The following is a 21906-nucleotide window of genomic DNA, read 5'->3' as shown; positions in this document are numbered from 1 at the left end:
AGATCAAGCCTCTCCCTGCTTGTTGATGTAAAACATGGACGCAGTATTGTCTGTCAGAACTTGCATCACCTCACCTGAGATCTGGGGAAGGAACATTTGGCATACTAAGTGTACCGCCCTGATCTCCCTGATGTTTTTGTGTAGGGACAGTTCTTCTTGGAACCACAGGCCCTGAATCCTGAGATTACTGAGGTGGGCTCCTCACCCTAGATTTGATACAACCATACAAGATTAATATAATGCCATATAATACAATACAAAATTAAGGCTACCAACAGTTGAGGGGTAACAAAGGGCACCTTCACCATTACCGATCTCAGCTCTTACTACCAGTCCAAGAAGGTGTGAACCAGGGTGGGAACTGTGACCACTGAGTCCAGGTGGTTTCTGCTCAGGAAGTACACTGATGTTAGCCACCTCTGGAGGGGCCTGAAGTGCAGCCTTGCATGCTGAACTACATAAGTACATGCTGCCATGTGCCCCAGCCGCTTGAGGCAAACTTGCTGTGACTGGGTGGACCATGACCTTGGATATCAGGTCTGACATGGCCTGGAGGTGGGTCTTGGCTTGGGTCAAGTAGAGAGAGCACTGACCCAATAAATTCTATTTGCTAGACCAGGACCAGAGCTAACTTCTGGTTTATCAGCAGGCCCAGCACTCTGAAGGTGGCTTGGATCATGCTAATACTGTTCTGTATTTGAGCCTGCAACCAACCTTTGATCAGCCAGTCATTGAGGTATGGATAAACCTGTATGCCTGACTAAGGCCACTACAACTGCCAATCACTTCGTAAAAACGCAACGGCTGCCGATAGGTCAAAGGGAAGGGCGGGGAATTGGTAGTGATGTTCACCCATTATAAACCTGAGAAATCTTCTGTGACCACAGAGGACAGAAATGTGAAAATGTGTGTCCTTTAAGTCGAGGGCAGCGTACCAGTCTCCAGGATCCAGGGAGGGAATGATGGAGGCCAGGGAGACCATTTGGAACCTGTTTCTTGAGATATCAACGATTATTTTTGCTCTGTACTTGGGGAAAAAGCAGGATGATGTATTCATATCCGATGATGATGCTATATTTACTGTTGGAATGGAAAATAAGGATGATGTTAAACAGCAGCTACTAAAGTAAGACAGATGTAAATCAGCCAGTCCAGATAACTTGGATGCAAGAGTTTTTAAAGAGCTGACCAAGGAGCTCACTGGACAGTTAATGTTTTTTTTAAGCAAATTTTGGAATGCTGGGGAAGTTCCAGAGGACTGGAAGAAAACTAATGTAGTGCCAATATTTTAAAAGTGCAAACAGAAATGGCCCAAGAAGTTACAGGCCGGTCACTCTGATTTCAATCCTGGGCAAAATAATGGAAGAGCTGATACATGAATCGATTAATAAAGAATTAAAGGAGGATAATATAATTAATGACAATAAACATGGGTTTATGGAAAACAGATCTTGTCAAAGTAACTTGATATCTTTTTTTAAGAGATGACAAGTTTGGTTGATAATGGAAATAGTGTTGATACTTAAGACTTCTGTATGGCATTTGACATGATATCACACAACACTTTGATTAAGAAACTAGAACGATACAAAATTAACACAGCACACATTAAATGGATTAAAATCTGGCTAACTGGTACATCTAAAAACGAACTGTAAATGAGGAATCATTGAGTGGGTGTGGTCCCAGAGGGATTGGTTCTTGGTCCTACATTATTTAACATTTAAATAATAATGAGGACAGGTCACAGATTCAGAATGATCTAGATCACTTGGTAAGCTGGGCACAATCAAACAATATGTGTTTCAGTATGGACAAATATAAGATTATACATGTAAAATCATAAGAACATAGTAAGCCATATTTATGGTACTCTATTCTGGAAAGGAGTGATTCTGAAAAAGATTTGGGGGCTGTGCTAGATAATCAGCTGAACATGAGCTCCCAGTGCAACACTGTGGCTTAAAAGTGCTAATGCGATATTGGGATGTATAAAAAGGGGACTATCAAGTAGGAGTAGGTAGGTTATATTACCTCTGTATTTTGCACTGGTGTGGTGACTATTGAAATAGTGTCCAGTTCTGCTGTCCACACTTCCGGAAGGCAGTTGCACATGGAGAGGGTCCAGAGAAGAACCACAAAAATCATTAAACACTTGGAAAACATGCCTTATAGGAGACTCCAGGAACTCAATCTGTTTAGCATAACCAAGTGAAAGTCACCCCTGAACTTGATCATAGTTTACATGCGGAACAAAAATTTGATTGTAGAGGGTGCTTCAATCTAGCAGACAAATGTATAGCAAGATCGAATGGCTGGAAGTTTAAACTAGACAAATTCAGACAAGAAATAAGATGCAATTTTTAATAGTGAGGGTAATTACCCTTTAGAACAACGTGCCCAGGATTGTGGTGGATTCACCGTCTCTGAAATTGTTTAAATCAAGACTGGATTTTTTCTAAAAGATACGCTTTAGTTCAACCACAGCTATAGACTCGAAGCAGGAACTAATTTAGAGAAGCCCGACCATCTGCATTATGAAGTCACACTAGATAAGGGGTGGGCAAACTGTGGCCTGCGGGAGGCATACGGCCTGTCTGAGCTTTTAATCAGGCCCTCCAGCCCAACCAGCGGTCCACGGAAAGGTTGTGGCACACACTATGAAGCGCCGCGGCGGCTGCTCCCCCCTCCCAGCCTTTCCCCTTCTCCCCCCATGCGGGCCCAGCGGCGCCCTGACTAGAGCTGCTCCAAGCCCCAAGCAGTGCTGCACGGCAGCCACTCCCCCCGTACAGCCCTGCCCCTTTCCCCCACCCTTCTGTATGGCCCACCATACAATTTCTATACGCAGATGTGGCCCTCAGGCCAAAACGTTTGCCCATCCCGGCACTAGATGATCATAATTGACCCTTCTGGCCTTAAAATATATTAAACTATGTGATATTAAATCACCCATGTCTGAAACAGAATGGCAAAACTTTGCAATACCAAGATGGAACAAGTGACGAAAAAAAAACCCCACTGAAAATATTGATTTTGATGTTTTTAAATAGCTGTCACAATGTCAGTGGGGACGTGTGTAATTACAAAGTGTCAACTTATTCTTTTTATCAATGGAATACAATATGAAAGATCACCACAGGCGCCTATCAGCAGAGTTGTTATTTTTAAGTGTACAGGGCCAACAGCATTAAGTGCTTTACAGACAGGCACGAAGATGCCTGCCTTCAAAGAGCTGACAAAGTAGACAGCAAGCAAAGGAAGCAGGAATAAGGGGCAACAAAAAGTAGAGCATCATTAGGGTTTTTTTATTTTTAATTTCTCCGAGTTTGGTGTTTAAACTTTTCGGTTTATCATTTAACACTACTCTGCAAGGTAGAAAGTTGGATTTTCGAATTATTATCTTCCTTCCTCAAGCCAACAATGGCCTGGGTAAACAGATAGCCTTTCTACTATGCCCTGAATATCACAACTCTGGTTCTATAAAAGCAATAGCGAAGTGAATGCCAGAGGGGGAAAAAACCAGACATCTGCTGAAGATGCTATGACCCCAGCTGTTTAAACCTATGGTTTGAAAGCAAGAGTACATCAGCTGATCTCAAATGTCACAACAGGCTCAGTTTCTCCAGTAGCCAGGACCCAAACAACATAGGATCTTTACACAGCAGACACTTTCAACTGCACCTAGAAGCCAGGTCCTGAAACAGGTCCTCTCCTGGATCAGTAACTGGTTAAAAGACAGGAAACAAAGGATAGGAATAAATAGTCCGTTTTCAGAATGGAGAGAGTAAATAATGATGTGCCCCAGGGGTCTGTACTGAGACCAGCACTGTTCAGCATATTCATCAATGATCTGGAAAAGGGGGTAAACAGTGAGGTGGCAAAATTTGCAGATGATACTAAACTACTCAATACAGCTAAGTCCAGAGCAGACTGTGAAGCGTTACAAAGGGATCTTGCAAAACTGGGCGACTGGGCAACAAAATGGCAGAGGAAATTCAATGTTGATAAATGCAAAGTAATGAACATTGGAAAACATCATCCCTACGATACATACAAAACGCTGGGGTCTAAATGAGCTCTTAGCACTCAAGAAAGATCCTGGAGTCACTGTGGATAGTTGTCTCAAAACATCCACTCAATGTACAGAAGCCAGTGCATGCTTTGGGACACTGGTACAACATGCTTCCTGCCAAGCCAAGTCCCCGCCACTTTCTGCACCAGCTGCAGTTTAGTGCCTTCCAATGGAAGCCTGCACAATTTATCACAGTAATATACAATCTAGAAGACACAAAGGCATGGCTGACACTAGCAAGGTCCAGAGAGAGAAACTGTCAAAACAGTCAGACAAAATGCAGATAAAAATACTTTAGCTATCTATGCCACTGGAGAGTCCAGAAGCAGTTATGAATTCAGAGTTGCCATTGAATTGCAACCCTCATTAACAAAGGATAAGCAAAACCTTTAAAGGCCCCATATCTGCCATTCCGTCCAAATGCCTCCTCCAACTAACCACCATCACCTCTATCTTAATTGAATTAAGTCTCAAATGAATTTGCTCAATAAGGCACTGAAAAAGCTAGACCCTGAACAATATGGATGTCATGGAAAGAAAAGATGACCTTGTAATAATCAAAACTAGGGAAATACAAGCTAGATGGAGCTATTATAAGGTGGTGCATAACTGGTTGGAAAACCATTCCCAGAGAGTAGTTATCAGTGGTTCACAGTCAAAATGGGTAATGACTGCCTAGGAAGGAGTACTGTGGAAAGGGATCTGGGGGTCACAGTAGATCACAAGCTAAATATGAGTCAACAGTTTAACACTGTTGCAACAAAAGCAAACGTCATTCTGGGCTGTATCAGCAGGAATGTTCTAAGCAAGATATGAGAAGTAATTCTTCCACTCTGCTCCGCACTGATCAGGCCTCAGCTGGAGTATTGTGTCCAGTTCTGGGCACCACATTTCAGGAAAGATGTGGACAAACTGGAGAAAGTCCAGAGCAGAGCAACAAAATAATGAAACGTCTAGAAAACATGACCTCTGAGGGAAGATTGAAAAACTTGGGTTTGCTTAATCTGGAGAAAAGACTGGGGGGTGTGGGGGAGATGGACATGAGAACAGTTTAGTTTTCTAGTACATAAAAGGTTGTCACAAAGAGGAGGGTGAAAAATTGCTCTTTTGAGGATAGGACAAGAAGCAATGGGCTTAAATTGCAGCAAGGGAGGTTTAGATTGGACATTAGGAAAAATTCCTAACTGTCAGGTTAGTAGGAATGGTCTAGTTATTACTCAGTCTTGCCTTGAGTGCAGGGGGCTGGACTAGATACCCTATTGAGGTCCCGTCTAGTGCTACATTTCTATGATCCTATGACAGCCAGCTTCTCTGATATGCTAACAGTGCTGCAGTCCAAACTCTCTCTCCCCAACAGACTAACATACACAACAGAAAAAAAAATCTTGCAGAATCCCACGAGACAGCTTCCAAGGTGGAGAGGCAATTATCTGGTACTATCAAGAATCTAGATATATATATATATGCCCCTCCTCCCCCATTACCATTATACCTGAGTGCCTCATACTCTATAATGTATTTATCCTCACAACACCCCATGAGGAACAGCTGTGCTACTATCCCCACTTCACAGAGGGGGAACTAAGGCACAAAGAAACTAAGTGAGGCTGTGACAGAGCAAGGAATTAAACCCAGGTCTCCCAAATCCTAGCCCAGCACCCTAATCACTGAGCTATCCTTCCTGTCTAGCTAGAAAACACAACCACCCCAGTGTGAACTCATCCCTTCTGCTAGCGTTCCAGTAGAGTTGACCACAAAGGTGGAGTTCATGGTATCTAAGGTTATGGGTAGATTTTGAAGTCTGGACAGTTTTGTCTAGAGGAGAATCAGCCACTAGTGACATCATGTAATCTCCATACCATCTCCAGGCCAAAAACCTGACTGACACAATCCTCAGATTTTCTTGATTTCTAAGTGGCAGTTACCTTGTCACCTTCTCGTGAAGCGGCAATTACTCTGGCAGACTGAGCTTTAATATTCTAGGGGCTTGGAGAGGGAGGAGGTGGGAAGGAGAGTCTGGATTTATATGCTGCCTTACTTTAATCTGCTTTGCTGTGGATGTTTTATATCAGGATTTCTCAAACTTTTTCATAATATGGTCCACATTTTAATAGGGGTATTGTCTCACTGACCATCTTCCCTCTCTTTGTGACCCTTCTCTTCCATTCATGAGGACACAACATCTCTGCAGCAACTGTTTATGTGGAAAAGCAGTATTAGGAAATTGATACTATCTATTTTAGTGCAATTTAGGACTTGGAAACCAAGACAAGTTGGCCCCATGTGACCCACCAGCTTTCTTCTGAGCAGCAGTCAGTGCTCCACAGACTAGAGTTTGGAACCTTCTTCTTTAGATGCTTCCTCACACCAACCTCCAAAACCACAGGATGGTAAAGAATGAAAACAGCAGAAGGATTTTCTGTAATCGTCTATTTGCTACATGTAAATAATCTCTTTTCTTTATATAGGGTCATTCCATTTTGGGGAGTAGCGGGTTGGTTTGTTTAAAAGACAACAAAAATGTGTATTACGTTTTGAAATGAAAGTGGGGCTTGATTTTTAGTATTGCATTATATTGGTGAAAGTTGAGGTTCTGCAAATAAAGTGCCCGAATTCTGAAAGCCTAGCAGGCTGTCTGGAAGGTCCCCTTTCACTAACAAGAAAACAGACAGATACTAAACCTAAGAGTTAAAGGGAAAAAAACAAAATTAAAAAAAAGCAGGGTTGGCCAAAACTCACAAGATACAACTTGAGATGCGTTAGAAAAAACTAGAACCTTCTAGAAAGCTGCCAACAAGAACCTATGCATTAGCAAGAGGAATTGAAGGCTGATTTATGATTTCCTACATGCTTGCTTTAAAATCACACTCCCCCCCCCCCCCCCATGGGCACATTACCCCACCATGTAGACAAGCCTATAATCTCTTCATACTTCCTATATAAAATGACTGTAGCCCTCTCCAGAGGCATCTTTCATAGGTGTGCTGTTGGCCACCATTAGGAAAGGGGCATTCTAGGAGCTAAACTGAGTAGGCCTTTCTGCCTGGAAAATTGTGTCCTTTTTGTTTCTGGATGCAAACAGGTACAAAATTGGTTCTCTGGACTTTCAGGTTAATTTAATTGAACATAAAATGATTCAAGCTTAGTTCCACTCATCTTATCTTGACCTGATTCAACCAACTAGCCCTGAAATGAAAGTTTTAATTGATACAAAATGCTCAGAACAACAAATATTTGAGAAATTCAACAGTTTCATTAGGAACATGGGATGATTTTATTCTTCTCGGACATTGGCCTTGTATTGCTGATCAGAACAGAAGAGTTTTTGTCTTGAACCTTAGCCTTCCTGTTGAAAACTGAATTCCACACAAGAATTTGGAGAACTACACCTAACGAACTGAAGCTTTTGGAGTTTGGCTTGTTTCACTTTGGGTAAGGAAATCCCCAAACAGAGACGTGTATCAACTCACTTTGGCTCCCACATGGGATATCACTCTGTAAACTTGTTAGAATAATCTCCTGGTGAGTGACGAGGCTTTTGTTTTAGATACCAAGAGATATATCTTTGGCCATCTGAATTTCTTTGCTAAGGGTGTAGGGGATTTCTTGCCTGCTTACTCAGTCTACTGTGCAACTGAGTTTTCCCTTGCTATAGAGCATATGAAAGATAGGTGTTTTTCAGATCATTAGGAAGGTTTGTGGTTTCATGTAACAGAGAACCCAATCTAGTTCTTCCACACCCTTTGATGTATAGCATAGCTCTCATGCTATCCATTAGATAAATGTGATGACCTTCTAGAAACTGGTGTAGGTCTTTGAAAAATCCATTCAATGTTCCTCACTTGAGAGGCTGATACCTTCAAAAGATGCTCACTCTGCCACATGTTAATCAGAGAGAACTGATTATTTTATTATGGTATAGTACTTCCCTAAACAAAAGCTCACTGTCAATGATCTTTTTATGGACTCTGATATTTACATGGCAAGGACTTATAAACCTGTTAAAACTTGCTAAATAAATGAATAGTTAGAGAGAGGAGTTGATGTTTTGGCATCTGTGGGAGACAAGGAACCAGGTTCTTCAGATGAACTGCAAAGAGCTTTTCAGGCTGTAATTTGTGATCACTAGAGATCAACTGAGCCCGGGAGAACCTATGCTTGGTAGACCATCAGTTGACTATTCTCATGAAAGATGAACAAGTATATCCTTCAGTCTCTGTGTAGCTACCAGCACCCTGAGAATTTTTATAAAGATATATGGACAGATAGCTTACCTGGGTCAAATGTTAAAGGCATTTGCTTATAGCACCGGTGAGCAAATCTTAATTTTCTGTGAAAGAACATGAGGTGGCATTTAAAGAGAAAGCTGCCAAGGATCTCTTTTAAGAGACATTTCCTTATTGCATAATTTATGCTCTACCATTACCTCCCCGCTTCCACAGCCCCATTTGGATAGCCAGAGTTGCAAACTCTCAAGCCACTGGTGCCAAGTATCTTTTCTGTGTGCAGGTACTTATAGACAGTGATCAAGTCCACTCTTAAAATTAGAGGAGACATCACCTTCTTGATTTTGGTGCAGTATCTCAACACAAGATAGTTTTGGTGAACAGAGAGGCTGTTGAAGCTCAGGGCTGCGTCTATTAAAATTATATACGTACTTAAGTGGTCCCCATCGCTTAGTATCTAAACACCCCAACAGCTTCTCTCTTTTGGGAACAAGTCCTCTTCTGACAGATAACTGTCCTTACAGTAAAGCCACAGCTGTGTCCATCTCAGACAAGAACCATATTTGTATATTGTAAAACTTTGTACTCTCTAAGCAGCAATTGGATTTAATGGGTTCCTCACAGTTGGATCTTGTATCCTCTCACACTGAGTGGGAGGGAGGTCTGGAAGTATTTATAGTTCCTTTTGGTCTCTTCCAGAAACAATTTACAGGTGGTCCAGCTACCCTTTCTATTAGTGAGAAAAAATGGACAAGTTCTATTAGGAAGAATTACCCCCTTAATATTCACTAGAGTACTTTATTTTAGTTGTCTCTCTTTTGAGCAAAGGGCCTTCCAGTTATTGTAAAAAAGGAAGGTGGTCTGGGGAAGGGATGATCCTAAGGGTTCAGAGAGGATGCAGAATATTCAAAAATGGAAGAGGTTATTGGTGGATGAATGAGAGTTGCTCATAGTAGATAACGAGGTTCTCCTCCTACAGACAAGTATCTACTTCTAAGTATATGGAACACAGCATCTGCCTGGGCATGCATATCTAAGCCTGGACAGGGGTGTAAAGAAAACAAGAGAGTTCTTTTTGAAAGTGTAGGTAAAGCATGCATCCTAGCTACAGCGAGGTACAGCTATTTTAACACTGGAGAAGGCATCTTCTAAAGGAGGGGTGGCCAACCCGCAGCTCTTTGCTCCTCTGAATGCGGCTTTTGCAGCTCTTTGCTCTGAAATTGACAAGCAGCAGCAAAGGTGAAAGTGAAATTGACACGCTTCCCCGAAATTGACAGATCAGAGGCAATTGTCTGCAGAGGTAAGAGTGGAGGGGAAAGTGAAATTTATAAGCTGCCCCAGAAATTGACAGATTACTGCTTGTTGGAGGAGGGTAAGAGAGGAGGGGAGCTTGTCAATTGAGAAGTGAAATTGACAAGCTGCCCCCGCAAATGAGGGATCAGTGAGAATTGTCAGAGGAGGGTGAGGAAAATGTGGTTCTTGGCATTATTGACAGCTATTTTTTGGCTCTTTGTCTCTGACTGGTTGGCCACCCCTGTTCTAAAGCCTCAGGCCCAAGTCACTTAGTTATGAGTCCTGCTATTCCTCTGGTTCTGGGGGATTAGCTTGAGTAGATCTGATAAGGAATTAGAACATAACAGAGGATTACCAGCTCTAAAGCAACTCTAACCATTAGCAGAAGTATAGTACCTGGGGACTACAGTCGGCATACCACATCATTGGTCCACATAGCCCAGCACTAGCTGCTTTGAATGAAGGTGCAAGAAATCATGCAGTAGCCAGTTATGGAATAATCTGACCCCAGGGAAAGGTTCTTGCAATGCCCAAGTAGTGAGTGGCTGACTGAAGCATGAAGGCTTACAGGCCCTGTTTTTCAACCTAACTAATGTTCACTATTACTGTGTCTAACTCTCTGAAATTTGCTAATCTTTAAACCTTGATCTTGCATCCTGCAGATCCATAGGCTACATAGAAGGGTTCATACATTGCAAGGCCAGAAGGGGCCACTGCAATCACCTGGTCTGTCCTGTCTAACAGAGGACATAGAACTAATTCCTAGAGCAGATCCTTTAGAAAACAGCCAATCTTGATTTTAAAATCGTCAGTGATGAAGAATCTACCACAACCACTGGTAAATTGTTCCAATTGCTAATTATCACAGAAATAAAGGACTGGAAGGGACCTCAAGAAGTCATCACGTCTAGCCACCCTGTGCAATGGCAGGACCAAGTAAACCCTGACAGGTGTTTGTCCAACCCATTTTCAAAAGCCTCCAGTGACAGGGATTCCACAACCTGCCTTGGAAGTCCATTCCAGAGCTTAACTACTTTTATATTAGTAAAAACTTTCTCACAATATCTAACCTCATCTAGAGCAAGAGAGATTTAAGATAATTACTTCTTGGGTTACCTTCGGTGGACATGGAGAACAATTGACCTCTGCCCTCTTTATAACAGTCCTTAACAGAGTTGAAGACTTATCAGCTCCCTCTTCAGTCTTCTTTTCTCAAGAATAACATGCCCAGTTTTTCTGATGTTTCATCAGAGGACAAGTTTCCTAAGCCTTTTGTCATTTTTGTTGTTGTTCTCTTTATTCTGTCCAATTTGTCCACATCTTTCCTAAAGCGTGACACCCACAACCGAACACAATACCCCAGTGCCAAGTAATGTGGGACAATTACCTCCCAGGTCTTCCATGACATTCTTATGAATACACCTCTGAATGATATTAGTCTTTTTCACTGCTGCATCACATGATATTCAATTTGTGATCCACTATAACCCCCAGCTCCTTTTTAGCAGTAATACAATCTAGCCAGTTATTCCCCAGTTTGTAGTTGTGCACTTGATTTTTTCTTAAATTTAGTACCTTGTATTTGTCTTTATTGAATTTCATCTTGTTGAATTCAGATCAATTCTCTCATTTGTCAAGGGCATTTTGAATTCTAATCCTGTCTATACAAAGTGCTTGCAACCCTCAATTTATAAGCATACTCTCCCATCCATGCTCCAAGTAATAAATGAAAATACTGAATAGTATCAGATACAGGACTGACCCCTGCAGAACCCCTGTATATGCCCTTCCAGTTTGACGCCAAACATAACTAATTTTTGAGTACAGTCTTTCAATCAGTTGTGCAACCACCTTATAGTAATTTAATCTAGACCACATTTCCCTATTTTGCTTGAGAATGTCATGTGGGACTGTGTCAAAAGTCTTATTAAAATCAAGATATATCACATCTACTGCTTCCCCCCACCGACTAGGCCAGGAACCCTGTCACAGAAGGAAGATTTGTTCTTGACAAATCCAGGCTGGCTCTTCCCTTACAATCCTATTATCCACCTAGTGCTTACAAACTGATTGCGTAATAGTTTGTTCCAATATCTTAGCAGGTATCAAAGTTAGGCTGACTAGGCTATAGTTCCCCAGGTCCTTTTTCTTCCCTTTTTTAAAGATAGGTACTGTTTGTTCTTCTCCAGTCTTCTGAGACCTCATCCGTCCACCAGGAGTTCTCAAACATAACTACTAACTGTTCTGAGATTCCTTCAGCTAGCTGCTTAAGTACCCTAGAATGAATTTCATGAGGCCCTGCCAACTTGAACACATGTAACGTATCTAAATATTATTATTTAACCTGTTCTTTCCCTATTTTGGCTTGCCCACCCCTTGTTGTTAATATTAATTGTGTTAAGTATCTGGTCACCATCAACTTTTTTAGTTAGTTATCCTCACTATTAAAAATGTACACCTTGTTTCCAGTCTGAATTTGTCTAGCTTCAACTTCCATTGGACCTTTGTCTGCTAGACTGAAGAGCACATTATCAAATATTTCTTATCCATGTCAGTACTTATATAGATTGTAATCAAGTCACCCTTAGCCTTCTCTTAGCTAAGCTAAACAAATCGGGTTCCTTAAGTCTATCATTATAAGGCAGGTTTTCTATTCCTTTAATTGCCCTCCTGGTTCTTCTCTGAACTGTCTCCAATTTATAAACATCCTTCTTGAACTGCAGAGATCAGAACTGGACACAGTATTCCAGCACCACCCACACAAGTAGAATAACCTCTCCACTCCTACTCAAGATTTCCCTGTTTATCCATCCCAGGATCACATTAGCTCTTTTAGCACACAGGGAGCTCATATTCAGATGGTTACCCAAGCATCCCAAATCTTTTTCAGAGTCACTGCTTCCCAGAATAGAGTCTCCCAACATTGTTTGTTCCTGGGAGGAGAGGTAGAGGGTGGGAGAGGGTGTGTGTGTACACAATATATTGTTTGCTTGCACCCAGCTTACCAAGTGATCTAGATCACTCTGAATCAGTGACCTATCCTCTTCATTATCTACTATTTCCCCAATTTTTAGATCACCTGCAAATTTTTATCTGTGATAATGTTTTCTTCCAGGTCACCAATAAAAAGGTTAAATAGGATAAGGCCAACAACTGATACTTTCAAGAGCCCCCCTAGAAAGACAGCTGCTCTATAACTATTCCCTGTTTACAATTACAGCTTGAGACCTATCAGTTAGCTGTCTTTTATTCCATTTAATGTGGGGGGCCCTGTCAATTTTATATCATTTTAGTGTTTTGTTTTTTTGTTTTTTTTTTTAAATCAAAATATCTTGTGGAACTAAGTTAAATACTTTACAGAAGGCGGTTTATTACATCAATACTATTACTGTTCTCAAACAAACTCTTCAAAATATATCAAGTTAGTTGGACAAGATCTATTTTCCATAACCCATGTTGATCGTTCTTAATTATATTATCTTCCTTTAATTCTTTATTAATCAAGTACTGTATTGACCACTCCATTATCCTGAGGATAAAAACTCTCATTATGAGGATATGTTTCAATTTCACTAATGTCTTTGTGTTGAGCATAAATGAAAAGGCACCCAATTTACTTTCACCTTCCCATTTATTTTGTATACCTCCCAGTTATTTGCCGCCTCCACTAAAAAGTCCCAATTATTCACACTCTCCTCCTACTTTAGTCTTTCTAAGCCTAACCAAAGCACTTGCCTGCAAATTGCTTATTTAAGAGGTGATCAGAACTGAAGCCCATATTCAAAGTGATGATGTACCCATTTGCATACTCACTATTTTCTATCCCATTCTTTATACATAATTATACATAGTTTACTGTGACCATGGGTGTTTACGGTGTGTATGCTTTTATTAATATGTCAAAATTAAGCTCTGGTCTCTTTCCTAAATTTAGTTAATTTAGACTCTCAGCATAACTGTGCAGTTCAAATTATACCTGCCAATGTACATTACTGGACTTGCATCTCCCCTCGTTTATCTGTTCAGTACCCTTTTATAAGTAAGTAATTATCTTCAAGTTTAATCAAGTCACGAGATGAAGGGGATGAATTGTTAAGATGGGACATACTGCAGATCCACAATTAACTTCTGAAGCCTTGAAAACGGACCAGTTACTCCTACTTTGCTTGGGTGGAGCCCATACGTTGTTCAATTTTGTAGGAGCGTTCTCCTTGGAAGCAGCATGAGCCGCTCTGGACAGGGATGGTACAGAACAGAAAGATCACTGCATAGTGCTGTGTTTCTTCTGAAGTTAGCTTGCCACATTTGCCTCAACCGGTCTGCAGCATGGGGATTGGCGGCTACAGGGCCTCCAAACACTTCATCAAAGCCAACCAAGTCACTCTCTCCATCCAGGAGCTTTAAATGATATGAAGACAGGTGCTCATGGCTCTTGAGCCTTCTGATACAGTTGTCAAGACGGGAAAAAATTGGCTGGCACCTCAGAAAGATGGTCTTACCATTTAGTTATGGACAGGTCTGGTTTTGCCTCAGATGTTCCTTGGAGACTGAAGGAATATTGTGAGGATTAGTGGGTCCAAAAATGAACAGCAATGTTTTCTCCTTCCTTGCCAGGAAGGCACCAACAAGGTAACGAACACTGCCCAAACCCTCTCAAAGTCTGCTTGACACAGAACCTTTGGATTAAAGTCTGAATTTAGATTTTCTCTGACCTCTCCACAAAAGGCTTCTTGGAGAGTGTATCCCACAGATGTGACACAGGAGGTACCATTGAGCACAGGAAGGCCCACCTTTCTGCTGAAAACAGCCTGTGTCTGACAGAGCCAGTAGTGAGTACTATAGCCCTTTGAGTTGTACAATGCAAGAAGAGCTTGTATGAGATCTAGTGCAACACTACTTCTTGTCTCCACAGCAACTGTGTAAACTAACCCACAGTAGAATCTGCAGGAGCCTTCCAAGATCTATTGCAAATTAGAATGTGCATAATAGAATGGGAGGCAGGCAGCAGCACCACACAGGGTTGAAGAAACAGACTCAAGCAGCTGGATCTACAAACTGTAGAGGCTGAAGTACCACTGCTGACCCTTGCATAGCCATACACTAATGATAATATTAACACCATGTATGCATACACAAACACCGTCGACCTTATGTAAGCCTCCTTTTTCTTAAACCCGCACATCTGTTGGTCATTTCTTCCTCTACAATTCTTAACAGAGTAAGCTCTTTGGGACAGGACCCTGTCATGCTCTCCATAAAGCACCCTGCATGCCTGTCAAACCAATACTGGCAGAGATATTTTTTGGACTTTAAAAGAACCATCTAGGTAAGCCTGTATAGCAAGCCTACATGGCACCACTTGACTCACAGTGTTCAGTGCTAGAAATTTTATTTTGTCATCTACAGAGGCACAATGCAGAGCAGTTTAAGCTACGCTAACTTTTATTAAGTAATTTTCAACCATTGTTACTAGTAACACTAGTTTCAAAAGAGCTGTTGAATACCTCTGAATCAGCACCCAAGTATTCTCATCTATCAGAGTTTGGTAACGAAAGAGCTAGACTGTCTACCCCCAATGAGGTCAAAGTGAGGAAGGCCCAAAGAATCTTCCTTCCATAGTTCTTCTGTGAGGTCTGGAGAAACACTCAAATCCTGGTTTTCCACAAGAAGCAAGGAAGTACCAGCAACAAGGACATTAGAAAGGGTACACCCATTTCCTGTGCCCCTACACCAAATGCACCTTGTAAAGAATGTAGAAGGAGACACCCAAATCGAGGATCTCTGTGATTTTCTAGTATATGTCCTTGGGGAATGAGGATCTTCAACAACTTAACCTCAATCTTACCCCAAATCATTACCCATGTATGGCTGTCCAATGGAAAGTGTAAAGAAAGTTTTGGGATGGCACTAAACCTAGTTACTAATGAATAAAAAAAGTGCATCTTTGCTAGCACTCTCAGCAAAAAAGGGGAAAAAAAGTTGCATGGACCATTTTCTAACATGACGCGCCAAAAAGTGACTAGATGCTGAATGCACATTTTAGCATAGAAGGAATTTCAACCTTAATGTTGACCGTCTTTAGATTTGTACATCCAATGACTCAGCTGTCAGCCAACTGCTTTTGTAACAGAAGATTGTTATCTTCTTTGCAAGAAGTACCAGGAATAACCATGGCTCAGAACATGATGGAGAAGAACTTTACAAGCCACTGCTACAATTTGACAATGCAAAAGTTAGAGCTGTCTAATTGTTGTTGCAACTTAAGCTATTTCCTTATAAAAGATGGAACAGTATTCGGGCATGAACTGCAGGGCTGAAGAATAAGCTCTAATATACATAACTAGTTTAGAACTAGCTAAAAATCATGCAAAAGTCTAAATGTCAAGATTTCCATAAAACATTTTGCCATTTAAAATATTTTTAAGTCTCTACAGACCAGAATCTCATGCATATCCATGCATTTAGAAGTTTAAATGGTCTTGTAAAAGTATCCTAAACACAATCCAAAGATTGATACTGAATTAATCCATAGCTGACTGTACTAAAAACAAGGGCTAAGATTTTCAAAAAAAAGGTGCCTAAAGAACTTCCCATCATAGCAACTGGGATACTTAGTATTTTTAAAGACAGACCAAACTTATTTAGGAGCTTAGCTTTAGGCAGCCGCTTTTAAAATCTTGGCTATACTATTACAGCTCTACCAACTCATTGCTGCTTCACCACTAGCATTCTAAATTTGTACAATGCTGATGTAGCCAATTACAATTTAACAACCATGTGCAAATAAACTAGGAACATTTTAAAGCAAATAAAATTGTATAGGTATACTAACATCCTAGTCTTGGGATATCCAGTCAAGCTACGCAAAGAGATGTGTGTGTCCCTTGCATACTCCCAAATGTGGAAGTAGGATCAGAAACTGGATCTGGAAGAAAGGGTAAACAGCATGTTAGTTATATGACACTACATGGGGAGATGTTGCAAACATTAGTGAGGACAAAAATACAAATGGATCTAGAGAGGTTATAGATACAGCAGGAAAACAGTATGGACAAGTGTAAAATACATATGATAAAAATAATCTGAAACATTCAATGATAGGGATAGAGTGGAAAGACTTGAGTAAATTGAAAGAAACCTAGGAATGACAGTAAACAGCAAGTTGGTTACAGGCATTGCAAGAGGATTTGGAAGTATAGAGGCATCAAAGAGAGAGCAGGGGAAGTGAAAATTCTTCCTTATGTGACCTTTGAGCCACTAAGGGCATCCCCTTGGGCCAGGGACTGAAAAAATCACTCACCCACAGCAAATAAAAACTTTCCTTAGCAAATGCCATCAAGTTCTGCAAAACTCATTAAATTGCTAGCTATTATGATTCTGAAGATACAAATGCAGACTAAGGTTAAATGTTAGTGAAGAAGTGGGGTCCTCAAGTACATCCTAACTTTAACTAGCAGCAGAGTGAAATTAACAAGACTGGTCAGTTTCATGGCTGCTATTCAGCACTCTGAGGACACTGGTTAAACTAGCAAGAACCACAGCAGTTTTATTCAGTTGCTTTTTGGGAAAGCTCTGAGCAGCAACCAAGGTAAATACTTCATGTTCACAGGGTAGAACAGGAAAATTTATCTGTGCCTTGCCTGAAAGTTTCCTTTCTTGAAGTAATGTAATCCACAGATCCATGATATAAGGTCTCTGCACTATGCAGACTTGAAACAGATCTGACCTGCCAGGGAGGTGTGGCTCCATCGCTGAGAAGCCCAGTTGAGAGACTTCCACATCAGAGGAAATCTCTAAACCACACTATGTCCATGAGGAAAGGTAAGGATTAAGCATGAAGACTAAATACTAACAATCCTCCTGCAGCGCAAGGAATTCAGTGAACAAACCTGAGTGCCAGTTAATAATCCCACCTCTTTCCCAAGTTAACAGCCCATTCAAGATGAGCTGGATTTGTGGGCCTCATTACCTCAAGCAAATATTTTTTCAGATAATGCACAGATATGTTTCCCTATTCTTATCTGCAAGGAAGTCCACAGATCCAAGACACTAGGAATTTCATAGCAGTGATCTTTCTGCCCATGAAGTTGCCACAGCTTAAAGAATGAGCTCTGATTTTCGACAATGGAGTTGCACTTTTTGACTTGAATCTCAGAAGCATATAATACCTTCACCATGCAGAAATGGAAGATCAAGGGCTTCTTTGTTACCAACTGACAGACTGATCCTTTATCTGTGCTTTTTCTGAACTGAGCTGTGTGATTAATTTATATTTTGAGAGCTCTGTGGAACCTGGAGTTAATCTTTGGTATGAAGGCAAAGTCAGTTCCAAGTATCTCTTTATCTTTATGGAAGGTACAGTATTGAGATTCGATGGTGAGAGCTTCCAACTCAGATCCTGCAAGCTGAAGAGACTGCTATTAAAAAAATATGCCACTTTAATTGGTTAGGAAGTATGGAGACACTTTCCTGACTACTTCAAATGGAGAGTGAGTATAGGACTGAGAACCAGACATATACCCCATGGAAAAACTCTGTACTTCAGGATGATGCACAAGAGATTGCTCTCAAAATATAACACTGGAAATCTGGATAAGATTAAATCCACATCTTGCCTGCTGCACAAAGATGCTAGACAAAAACAGCTACTTGACCTTTGATTTTCTGAACCACCAGGCCTAGCCGGAGTCCATTTTGAAATCAAGACTCTGTAATACTGATGCAGATATTTTTTGGAGGGCGGGAAGAAGAAGTGCAGGGGAGAGAGAAGAAATCCTTGTCCTGCCACCAATGAACAAACCTTAACCAAGCTCATGAATATGCTGAGTTAGTAGAATTCTTCCAGGAAGCTAGAAGCAAGGATATTAGTTCTTCGACTTGAGACTGTTCAAAAGCCAGATAGACACACACAGACTATCCAAATTCTCATGCATTATTGGCTGCTTTAAAAGCATATTTCTTCTGGGGAAAAAAAGCTGATGGGAGGCCTTTGTGCCATGTTGAGGAGTTTAGAGAACTAAGGCCTCCTTGGCCAGGATGGGGCTACCAGAAAATGCATATAGGAATCCCTTTGCCACCTGATCAACAGGGTCTCTGTTGCCTTGGCTTTGTGATTCAGCTGGCAAGAACGCTGGAGTTTTAGGAGTCAAATGGGAGGCAAATAAATCTATTGCTGAGAGATCAATTTCCTCTACCAGGAGGTGGAACCCTCTAGGTGTAGTTCCTACTCTGAATGTTCTCTCTTGCCCGCTGAGCCAGTCAGTCATAACACTCATTTTCCCTAGGATGTGAAGGGAGCAGACTGGCAGCAGATTCTCCTCCACTCAAGTCATCAAGTAGGGAAATTTCTCTTTGAAGGATTTTGGACTTTGTTTCTGATCTGGTCTATCATGATCAGTACATGAGGGAATCCAGATACGGATGCAGAGCCTTCAGACCATATCAGATTGCCCTCTAGCCAGTTTATACTATGTCTATTTTTGTTGGGACCAGATCCCAAGACAGCCCTTGACCCTGCATGAGCACCCAATCCCTCCAAGACAGCATCTATAGTAATAACTCCCCTGACTAGTTCACTTATTGGGAAGCCTGACTCAAATCTGACTGACTCATTCACCATCTGAATGATTCAAGTATCCCCAGACAGCGAGGACAATGTTAAGAGAGGAATAGGAGAAAGCTTCGTAGGGCCCCATGGAACCACAGGCCCACTGAAGAACATCCACCATGAGGCCATTGATCCCACAAAAGATGGAAGCACATAATTGGGTACTTCCCTGAAAAAAATTGCCTAACAAGATTCATCAGTTTCTCCTGATCATGTCACAATAAAGCTCTGTAGAAAACTATTTCCACTTCCACCCTGAGATTGAAAATCCACTAAGAAGGTGTCAACTGACTTTTCCAAGTTTATCATAAAATCAAGGCCCTATAGCATCCTATCATCTGGCTAGTGCCATCTATGGCCCTGACTCCGGCTGAGGCTCAAACAAAGGCATCCACGAAGGGATAGACCTGGACCTCCTCCTGAGAGTTGCTATTAATACTAGCAGCACTTTCATAAACACTCAGTGCTTGCTGTTAAACCCAAGGGCAGTAACCTGTACTGGCAGTGTTGTGCTATAAAAGCAAGGTGTAGGAAGCATCTGTGAAACTGCCAAATTGGGATATGTATTCTCAGCCAGTTCATAAGGGAGAGGGTCTACTGCTCCTATTTGTAGCAGATGTAGGATGGATGCCTTGTCAAAGGATCCACAGATATGGGAGATCAGATATTCAGGGCATAGACTCATCCTAAGAGATCCAAAAAGGTATCGCCTGCGAACTATTTCCAAAACCCTACTGACCAAGGTCACAAGCGACCAAAGCATTGCTAATTGAAAACTACCAACTGGGGGCTCCACCTCAAACCATGCTGCCTGCAAGTCATGTTTGCTTTGAGCCTGAGGTCTGACTGGAAAAATTCACCTGCTATGCCATGTGTCCCCCCATATCAGTTTCATTTTCCTCTGGTGTAGTTGGGTCATTTCCTGTAGGATTTTCTATACTAGCCAGCATGGAAGAACTACTCAGCCTTGGACTAAGGCCTGTAGTGTCTCTCATATTGCTTGCTGAGTGGGCAAAGGTTTCATTCTTCTTACTAGTGCTCTCCAACTTGATTCATGGCGTTGCTGAACAGCTTGCAATCTGTGGAAGTGGCTAAGAGCAGTTTAGCCTGCAAGCCTACCTTCCAGTCCTGGACCCATGTGTCTGCATGCTACCATCTTGTAGCTCCTGGCCCTAGCTCAGTATCTGAGGGCATCCAAAGAGGAGTCAGATACAAATGCAACAAAGGACTCTTTTTAGAGAGATGTGCCCAGTTTAAGAGGCTTTCTGTGCTTTAGCAGTACTGTCAACCACATTGTAAACCCACGCCAGGATTGCTCTGGCAAAACAAGTGGATGCAGCTCAAGCTCCAGAAATCTGTTGCCAATTCAATCTTCCTATTTGTAGGATCCTCTATGGGAATGGCTATGTTCTTTAACTAGAGAGACAGGTCTTCAGCCACCTTGAGAAGGGAGGCCAGATTTGATTTTTATTGGGTGGACATTCTAGCACTACTTAGCCACCCTACCCATCTTTTGGCCGTATTTGGAAGCTCCTACTTCTCCTTGATAATTTTCTGAAAAGGGAAGATTTATAGGAATATGCATTATTCCTATAAATCTAGCTTGGAATCAGAGAGGTAATATCACTTAGGGATCTCACTTTCTCTCTCTATCAGACAGCCTTTTCCTCTTCTTAATAGGAAGTTCCTCTGGAGGCAAATCCAATACAAATGTTGGCCTTTACAAATATAGTGCTAAACAGATCAGAAGGAATATGCTTGTCCTAAATCTCTTTCTGCCCTGGGTCAGAATCAGAGAACTAACCCACCTTGCAAGAAGAGTATTGGATTCATGCCATTCATGGGAAGCAGATTTCACTTGGCACCTCTTAGAGGGATCCTTTAGAGTCAGATTCTTTAGGCCTGGTCTATACTACAGAGTTGTCGACAAAAGTCAGCCTTCGTTGACAAAACAGTAGAGGTGTACACACTACAATGCTTCTCCCGCCGACAAAGCTCTCATGCTTTGCCGACAAAATAAAACCACCTCAATGAGAGGCACAAAGCTTTTTGTGGCAAAGTTACATCAACAAAGTGTCAGTACAGACACTGTGCTTGGTTATGTTGCTGTAAATGGTCTCCAGGAGGTGTCCCACAATGCCCTTCCTGACCACTCTGGTCAGCAGTTTGAACTCTGCTGCCTGCAGCCAGGTACACAGGTATCTGCCCTTCCCCCTGTAAAGAGCGAGGAATTTTGAAACTTCATTTCCTGCTTGGTCAGTGGGGAGAGCTCACATCCCATCCTCCCAGCTGATCATGACAGCTCCATGCACCAAACACTTTCCTTCTTGAAGCACACCAGAGTTGTTGGATCTGCTGGGTCTGTGGGGAGAGAAGGCTGTGCAGTCCCAGCTCTGCTCCAGCAGTAGAAACTATGATACCTACAGTCAGATTTCTCAAGTCCTTTTGGAGAAGGGCTACGAATGGGACATGCATCATTGCCATGTGAAAATCAAGGAGCTGAGGCAGACATACCAGAAGGCTAGGGAGACAAACAGTCGCTCTGGTACTGTGACAGAGACCTGACACTATCCTCAGTAGCGATCCAATCTCCTCCACCACGAGTCCTGCAGATACTTCAACGGGGCTGGAGACCGCAGACGGTGGACTCAACCCTGAGGATGAGGTCATAGACAAGGAGGTAATGTTGGAGGACAAGATGGAACAAG

The 21906-nt window shown here is 41.8% G+C and overlaps 1 protein-coding gene across 3 annotated transcripts in view; it reads right to left on the bottom strand.

The window, feature by feature from the left end:
* Window positions 1–21906, bottom strand: part of LCOR (ligand dependent nuclear receptor corepressor) — a 100830-nt gene that overhangs the window by 52491 nt on the left and 26433 nt on the right. The window contains exon 1 of one of the 3 annotated variants that reach the window (XR_010917837.1): window positions 16424–16551. The exons of the other annotated variants lie outside the window; for them this stretch is intronic. The gene's annotated coding sequence lies outside the window, so the exon portion shown is untranslated. Of the gene's footprint in view, window positions 1–16423; window positions 16552–21906 lie in introns of those variants that run through there. 3 annotated transcript variants of the gene reach the window in all.

The sequence above is a fragment of the Emydura macquarii genome, unplaced genomic scaffold, assembly GCF_026122565.2.
Source record: "Emydura macquarii macquarii isolate MOO-44397 ecotype Brisbane River unplaced genomic scaffold, CSIRO-AGI_Emac_v2 contig_3692, whole genome shotgun sequence".
NCBI classification, from domain to species: domain Eukaryota; kingdom Metazoa; phylum Chordata; order Testudines; family Chelidae; genus Emydura; species Emydura macquarii.
The sequence above is the reverse complement of the archived record's forward strand: the minus strand, read 5'-3'. Positions and strand labels throughout refer to the sequence as shown.